The following is a 7,034-nucleotide window of genomic DNA, read 5'->3' as shown; positions in this document are numbered from 1 at the left end:
ATGTATTAGCCTAAAATTTTTTTAACTATTCATAAATTTCTTCCATCCACAAATTTCACCTACTCACAACTATCATTCACAATGTCATCTATTCACTACTATCATTCACAAATTTCATCTCTTCCTAACCATCATTTCCACCCTCACCCACCCCCACCTTGGTCTGCAGATAAAGCCAAAGGGAAAACATGAAAGCATTTCTACAATACAATGAGATAAGAATGAGATGAGATTCCCTAATAAAGTCCATGAAGGCACATGGGTCATACCCAGGCACAATTTCCTTAAAGCTATGGTTATCAGTGGAAGATCTTGCTTGAGATCTAAGGAACAATTCAATCTTGGGCAAGGTCTAACTAAGATACAAGTTAGGTTTTTTTTAATAAATGCTCAAAGAGGGATGCAAGCTAGCATATGGTCACCAGTAAATGTTACCTGAAATGCAAGCTGATTAAAAGCTACACAGATTGGAAAAGTAAATCTCATGCAAGTTGCCACTGTAGTGGTGTCTGGTGTAACCTCTTGCTTTACTGAATCTACTATTCCTTATGTGCCAGCCACAGTGACCCCCCCCCCCACCTCCCTTATGAACTAAACGAATAGAAGTTCTAGGGAAGAGTAGCTTACCTTCCTCAGTCACCTAGACCCAAAAAATCTGTTTAATCTTGTACTGCTGTTTTCACTTCTTCACCACAATTTCATAAATAGTCAATAGTTGATAGCATTAAATGATACAATTACCTGAGTTTCCAAATTATCTCAAATGACACCTACTTACTATTCAAAAGTTTCATTTTTCCACTTTGGGTGGAAGAGGTCCTACTTTCTCAAATAGCAGTGCTGCAGATTTCACAATACCCTCTCAGCAGGGTTCATCCCAAGGAACTTCTCAGACAAAGATCCTAAGAGGATTTTGCATGCTTTTCTCCCAATAGTAAGTAATTTACTGTTATTATTTTCTCATTTTTAATACATATTATACTTTAATAATGATGCAACAGATATATTTAAAATGTAACAATATTTAGATTGAAAAGAGGAAGAAACTTCTCTCAGTCTTTCTGTATTTAAAACATCACTAATAGATGATAATAATTTAATTAAATACCTTTCAAAATTAGCAATTCATAAAAAGTCATCTATCTTATTACCCCGGGCATTTTCATGCTAATCATAGCAATTTGTGTATTGTTCATAATGTACCATGCTTTTTCCATGTCCTGAAAGGTGATTTTAAAAAAACTGGTTGTCTATTTTTAAAAAAACTTTAAAATGTTTAGTGTATAATTTCTCAATTTTAACATTCCATGTCAATTAGAAAAAGTTCCTAAAAATAAGACAGCATTTTTTCAATTGTATTCCTACAAGATCTGAATAGTATAGTGTATCCTTTACAAAAGCCAGGCACTGTGTTAAGCATTTCACAACCATGTTTCTCTCAAGAACCCTAAAAGATAATTATAAATATTTATTATTCCCTTTGAATATACAAGGACTAATTAGATTATATAACTTACTACCATTATGATATTTTCAAACCAATTAATTTTGATTTATAATGATTAGTAATAATTTATTTTGCACAAAGTTGCATTATTTTTAGATAGCTCACATTCAAAAAAATTCATGGTGACACTCAGTTTTCCATCATTGCTTTTTATTTCTTCTTTGAATTATCCAAAGATCCAAATCAATTCCTTTAAATTTTCCAAGTGTTGACCTCTAATAACTAATACTAATGTATCAATGGTCATTGGGTGTGGTGACATTCTGAAACAGAAATTCGAATTTGCAGAGGTTTTGGCATACTTGATAAGGTACAAAGATATTGGGTTTGGGAGGAGTCATTCCTCCTGGCATGCCCTCCTCGACATACCTCCAAGTGAGAGTGTCTAATATCTAACCAATCCAAGGTTATCAATCACTCCCTACCCTGAATGGACCAGCCAGAGGTAGATTCCACCTTCTGATAGTGGACCACGCAATATAAAAACCCTTTTTTAAAGCTGTATCTTTGAGATTTTGGCCAGTCAGACATGCACACCCATACATAATCCACAAACTCAGAACCTAATTCAGTTTTGCTCTTTCATAAGGCCAAACATTAACACTGCAAGTTAATATTTATCCCTTATTAGGACAAACTCTGGGGCGTTAAGGCATATTTGAACTAATTATTATTTTTAAGGTCAAAACATATTTTTGGAAGATCCCTTCACATAAAATACTAATCCTTAACATAATTATGGTAACCAGAGCAAGGAAGCAATTTTTCCCTATCAGTTAATATTTGTTTTGTTCAATTGCAACTGGTTTTGTAATGTTATAGTGATTGAATAAAGAAGACATGTAACAACTACCATAGGGGTAACTGCTTTAAAAAAAAATCCTAAATCTTTTCTATTTCTATGGGATTAAGATCTTCTCTGAAATCTCCTTTTTTCAAAACTCCCCTGAATTTACATTGTCTCAGTGCAAACAGACTCCAACTTTACCTTTCTACTTATTCTTTACTTTTCTTATTTTCTTATGCAACATTATGCTTTCTTTCTATTTGTTTAATTCCTCTAGTAAACCCTTTTTGATGCTTTAATGGTTACAAATGCACATTTCATATCAATATCTTTAAGGACTCTTGGGCAATTTGAATTAGCTACAATCATAAGTGATAAGCAAATGGACTCAAAAAAACTCATTTAGAACAAGTTTCTCATTTGTTAGGGTATCACAGATTTCAGTAAACAGAATGACTTTGGAGAAGAAAGCATTTATCCCCTCAAAGGTTAAACTCTTTTATGCTGGAAAAGCATTTATCCAGCTATATTGAAAATGCCCCGGGTGGCTAGGTGGCACAGTGGATAGTGTGCCAGCCCTGTAGTCAGAAGTACCTGAGTTCAAATCTGGCCTCAGACACTTAATAATTATCTAGCTGTGTGGCCTTGGGCAAGCCACTTAACCCCATTGCCTAGCAAAAAACAAAAAACAAACAAAAAATGCCCAAGGAGAGTGGCCAAAGCCCAACTGTGGTACAGGAATGTCAGAGATGTTGCTAAATAATTGGCAAGTTCCATTTTTATCTCTCAAAAATTTCAATATTTTATAATTTTATAAACCATATGCTCATTTTAATTTGATCTTTTATAATCTGAACACCCTCTATTATGTGTGCATCCACTTAATTTATTACTATATTTATCAAATATATATATTCTTGTCCTAGTCTATCTTATAATAATTCTTTCCCTAACTTACTATAGCCTGATTTATACAATTTGAACTTATTTTCACTAGTCAATTGATTTCAACACAAGCTTTACTGTGCTTTAATTTACCTAAAAATTGATTTAAACTGCAGTAGAATCATTAAATTTCATTTAACCTTCAACTGCTTTTTGATTTCAAAAAATTTCCTTTTTCTGGGAGCACTTTGAGATTCATCTTTAATCCAGAGTCCCAATCAGGACTTGCTCGGTGCCCTCAGATTGATTGTTAACAGCAGTGAACAGAAGGGTAAATGAACTCCAATTCTGCCCACTTTTATTATTTTTTAAAGATGGTATAAATTTTTCCTTTTTCTGTCTTCTAATAATAAAAACTCCTTCTTGCAATAAACATCCCAACTTTATGTAAACTTTTTAAGCATACCTTTATTCTACACAAAAAATAAAAACAATTTCAAAGATTGACACCCCAAAACTTCAGACTTAGAGGTAGACTAGCTGAAACTTCTTCAGGCTTAGAAAATCTGTTTCCTTTTTAAATTCTGAATTGTGAAATTATTTAAGCTCACAGGAGTTTTTATACTAAATTCACCTATACTATTTGCTGAATTTTTCTTAATTTTAACATTTTCCTGAATTCCTATTTCACTGAATCTCTCCTGAACTTACCTAATGACTAATAAGACAGTTCTTCAAATTCAAATAACTTTAAATCAATCCCTAGTAATTTTAGAAGTCCCTTTAAGGAATAACTGATCTGTGAATATTTTGATTTCATTAAATTCTAGAGAGTTTGGTAGTACTTCATCTGCCCAACAAAATATTTTGTAGGGGGCAGCTAGGTAGTGCAATGGATAGAGCACTGGCCCTGGAGTCAAGGGACCTGAGTTCATATACAGCCTCAGACACTTAATAATTACCAAGCTATGTGACGTTGGTTAAGTCACTAAACCCCATTGCCTTATAAAAACAAACAAAAACAAAATATTTTGTAAAAACATCCAAATTATAATTTAAAAAACAAAGAAATTTAATTATTCCTTTCTCACAAATAATTTCTGTATCTGTCTTTCATCTCCACTATCTCCAACATGTGGGAAACAAAGAAAAAAAGAGAAATTTGTCCTCTTTTAAGACTTTTTTTTAGAGTGCTTTTTAAAAAATAGTCTAGTTGGGTTTTTTTGATTAAACATGCCAAAAGAAAAGGTAAATGTAAAACACTTGTGCTATGGGTCAGCACAAAGCACGAATAGAATAGACAAAACAGACTCTTATTTTGTATTTTCTTAAAGATTTTCCTTTTTGTATCTTTCTATATGAAGTAAGGAACCCACTATTCCAAAACTTAAGTTTCATCATTTACAAAATAAACACACAAAACATATAACAAGATACAATATTAGATCAGGACTAAATTTCTCCTAAGTTTTTCTCTAGGAGATTCTGAAGTCAATATTTTAACTTCATCCTCTATTAAGTACAGAACTTATGACTGCTGTCAGTCAATTATGTTAATGCTTTTAGAATCTTATCAATAAAACATGTAATTTAGTAACTATAAAAAATTGCCTCATTCTAATTTGTCAATTGGGTTTATCCATTTAAAGTGCACTTTGTATTTTGAACAAGTTCCTAATGGAAGACCTAGTTAAAGTTCCATTTCTCTAGGTTTTTTTGCCAAAGTCTAATCATAGAAAGAAAAACAGAGACTGATGAAGAATTTAGTAATATCAATAATTCATTTATTCTAAACTGATTTAGGAGATTATTCAATAACATTGCATAACTTTCTATGTAATTAAAAGTTGGCCAAAACAATTCCCTAAACCCCCTGAATTTTCAAACTAAACTACACAAGCTTTATACCTCTTTCCTTAATCATTCCTGGATCAGTCCACCCTTGACCCAGTGGAGATTCTATAGGATACATTTAATCTCATGCCTGACCCTCTCACCTGGGGGGCATCCTAAATACTAATCTTTTGGCTTATTCCATTTGAGAAGTTTCCCACTAAAGACACTGGAAATGTGCCCCCCTTTGATTATAGATCATAGGAGGCAATCTTCCAAATTAAGTTCCATCTTTATGGAATCCTTTTCCTATAGCTAACACTGGAATTCATTTTGGCAAATTCTCCAAAAAGTTCAAATTCTTAATTTCTGAGTTTAACCTCTAGGGTCCTAAGTCCAATCAACTAGGGCCTATATTCCTTTTTAAGTGATTTTTTTTATGGTGGTGGTTTGCAAGGCAATGAGGTTAAGTGTCTTGCTCAAGGTCACACAGCTAGTTAAGTATCTGAGACAGGATTTGACCTCAGGTCCTCCTGATTTCAGGGCCAGTGCTCTATCCACTATGCCACCTAGCTGCCCCCCCCCATAAGTGACTTTTTGGCAAAATTTATACCTACTTTCCTTTAGAACTAAAAATTTAGCTTTGATTGTCAGTGATTGGTAATCCTAATCAAATATAAGCAAAAATAACCTTTTCCTTTCCTTATATAAAACTAAAATGAATCTTTTTCTCAGGTCAGAAGACTATGGAATTGCTCCTAGGATGATCACAAAAACCTTGACAGTCAACTGTTGAGGCAAGGAATCTCTTCCCCTAATACTAACAGATCTGGCCTGAATTATATTGCTCCCCCAAAACTGTACCTACCTACCTAGGGGACTGGACAAAGGGTTCTTTAGATGAGATCCTCTCCACACTATGAGTCACTGAAATGAGTTCCATCTCAATTAGTTTTAAAGATTTCTCTGCTGATGACAAAAATGATTTGATTACTTCTTGATAAAAAGAATTTAAAGAAAAAAATCTATCTTAACACTGTCAACAGGAAGTTTTAAAATTAGCAAGACGACTAACTGTATGAAAAGAAGGAACTAGCAATTCCACCACTGAATCTCTGAAGTCTTAACAAAATGAAAGTAAGAAAAACAGAGGGGGGAAAAAAACCCAGTAGCCCATGAATAAGTTTAAATTGTAACCATATAATTTTTATAAAAATAGAATTTGAGTACTCTAAAATATAGACATATTAGTCACAAATTCTTACAGTCCCTCTTAGCCCAATCGGGGGACCCTTCTTAAAGAAAAAAATAAATCAAGGTAAATTTGTCAGTTTAGAAAGACTTACAACTCAGACTCAGAGAATTTAGGAAAAGACAACAAAGTGAATCCAGTCTCACAGGGTCAGTTTCCATGGGGGAAGTCATCAGTGAAAATACCTCCTGGTGTGCACTTCCTTTTTGTGCACCCTTGCAGAGAATAGCCCAAAGAGGTTGAGGTTCATCCCATATCAGGATGCCAATAATTTGAGAATTAAAATTGTCCAAACTCCAATAAAAGAAATCTAGGCAGAGCTCTGAATCAATGGCACTTTATTAAACTGATCCATAGCCCACACTCATGAAGTGGCTTTCAGAACTTTTTCCAGGGCCATTTTTTGTTTGGTTGGGTTTTTTTGCACAATGTGGTTGTGGCTTGCCCAAGGTCACATTGCTACTAAGTATCAAGTTTCTAAGGTCACATTTGAACTCAGGTCCTCCTGACTCCAGGGCCAGTACTGTATCCACTGAGCCACCTAAATTGCCCTCCAGGGCCTTATTTTTATAAAGTTTGTTACCCACTACACTAACCTTGACCCTCTAAAGAAGATAGACAAAGGATAGGATTCCATTGGCTGATAGATCTAGCTTCACAGGTCAAAAAAAAATGGTTATGTCAGAAGGGGAAGCTCAGTTTGAGTGAAGCAAGGGGCACTTCAATAACTAAGCGGACATAAGATGGTCTCCTGCTCATGTTGGACAAGA

The sequence above is a fragment of the Macrotis lagotis genome, chromosome 2 (genome assembly GCF_037893015.1).
Source record: "Macrotis lagotis isolate mMagLag1 chromosome 2, bilby.v1.9.chrom.fasta, whole genome shotgun sequence".
In the NCBI taxonomy this organism is placed as follows: Eukaryota; Metazoa; Chordata; class Mammalia; order Peramelemorphia; family Peramelidae; genus Macrotis; species Macrotis lagotis.
The sequence above is the reverse complement of the archived record's forward strand: the minus strand, read 5'-3'. Positions refer to the sequence as shown.